This window comes from Suricata suricatta, chromosome 5, assembly GCF_006229205.1.
Source record: "Suricata suricatta isolate VVHF042 chromosome 5, meerkat_22Aug2017_6uvM2_HiC, whole genome shotgun sequence".
NCBI classification, from domain to species: Eukaryota; Metazoa; Chordata; class Mammalia; order Carnivora; family Herpestidae; genus Suricata; species Suricata suricatta.
The window spans coordinates 149,755,382-149,757,546 of record NC_043704.1 but is presented as its reverse complement, the minus strand read 5'-3'; positions in this window follow the sequence as shown (position 1 = coordinate 149,757,546).

Genomic DNA, 2,165 nt, shown 5'->3' with positions numbered 1-2,165 from the left:
CTTGCCTTAATCGCTACACAGGACGTAAACCTAGAATAATCAGTGTTATATGGGACCGGGAAAACGGAAATTGAAGCAGCACATGACTTCTCACACCCTGGATTGTGTGAGATGTCAGGAGTTCAAGACCGTCAGACAGGAATGTCCTCACTCACTCTTGAAAGAGGTCTAAATTGGTAGAGCAAGTCTGAGTTGGAAGACCCCACTGGAGGCGTGATTAAAAATGCATGCATCCTTCAGCTCAGCAAGTGCACTGACTGGCAATGTGCCCCGAATAAACAAGGACAGGCACAGAGACGGGTATGTGCAAGGGTATTCCCGGAAGTACTATCTGTAACAGAAGAAAGTTGGCACCAGTCTTAAGGTCTATCAACAGAGATCAAATAAACCTCCACAATGAACTTCAACAGGTCACAAGACCATTCACACTAGGAAGTATTATGCAGAAGAACATTAGATAGATTAACAGGGGCAGAACAGATAAGATCTCCAGACGTATGAAGATAAAACCTTGCAGAATATGCCGTGTCAGACCCGTGTTTAAAACAAGCAAACTATCACCATGTAGATAGCAGAACGGCCAAACGTCTGCAAGGACACGGTGGTTCCTTTACGAGGTACCATCGTTGTTAGTGGAGATAATCAAAGGCCCCTTTAGCTTCAATTCTAATGTAAATGTATTAGTGACGTAGATGTGTTAACTGTGTATCAGTCATAGTTAATTCCGGACACACACACACAAATTCAGCTAGCCAGCAGATCTACAGGTAACCCTCACTTAGGCACTAAAAGATAGTTCATCCAAGAGATGAGGGGTAAAGAAACAAGTGAACTAGGGGAAAACGGAACAAATCCCAGTGGGGGGTCATGACTGGGAGATGCTGGCGACCCAGAGCCTGGGGGCTGTGGAGGGCGAGGCTCCCTGGAACACACACACCCCAGCCGCCTGACTTTACCTGGAGGGTGGGTTGACCCCGTCTCATCTGATCCTTGCCGGGTGTCCCAGGAGGCAGGTTCTCAGAGTCCCTTTTTGGCTCCCGTGAAGTACCAGACCGGGTGACTTCAGCTTGGCTCAGACTCTGGCATCAATATAATTCTCTATCATCAGAGTGGACTACAATGCACCTGTGGTCTCCCCTTTCACGCCCCCCCCACCCCCCATCCAGTCTGGAGGATGCTGCCCATAGGATTTTAGCCTCTCGGAAACATCTGTATGATTCACCCTCGCCCCGCACCGTACTTCCCACCTTTTCAAGCGCCTTAGTCCCCAGTCCCCTCCCTGCAGGTCCCCAGCTCCATATCGCACTCCTCCAGGCGCAGCTCACAACCGCCTCTCCCTGAAGCTCTCACCCTCGGCTCTACACTCCTCTGCGCACGGCCTGGACATGAAGGGCCATCCAGATCAGCGCCCACTGGACAGCAGCACTCGCCCCTCGCCTCCGTGAGCATGGTCAAGCCCGCATTCTCTGCAAATCTACATGCCCTCATCCCCCTTTCTCCACATGTGACCTTGCTCCCAAACTCCAGAGAAATTCAGAGATCAGACACCCTCGATTTCCTGAGAGCGGAAATATAAATTTAGCTTCTAAACCCACTTTTTACTCTTGACAGGACATAGCTGATAGAACTTCTCAATCCCTCCTCTTCTAGGTTCCATTCTTTTCTCAAAAATCAAATTCCTTTCCAACTAGCTGCTTTTCCAGAAGCATCCAAACATGCCCACCACTTCAACTACAAAATCAGAACCTCTAAACTCCACCTAACACTTCTTCACTCACTGCCATCTCCCCCTCACCTTGACAATGCCAACCAACATTCTGTGGCCTCCACATCCCCCACCTGGTTCTCCACCTCTGATCAGTCCTTCCCAGCCTTCCCTACCCATCTCCTTCCTCAAGGCATCCTGAGTGGCTGCTTACATCCCCATGAACCCTGGATCTGGTTCGTAACTACCACTGCTATTGCCACAGACCAGACACTGGGCTGCCCGATCACGATTCACTTCCCCACTGCATGAAGCACACCACAGGGAGGCTGAGTGAGGATGCAGAACAGGCCTGAACCACAGAGTGCCTGAGTGACAGGCAGGGCCAGGATCTGGACTCAGGCCGGGACATCCCTGTGCACCTCAGACCCTCAGGGAGGCCCGCGGGGTACCTGTTCTC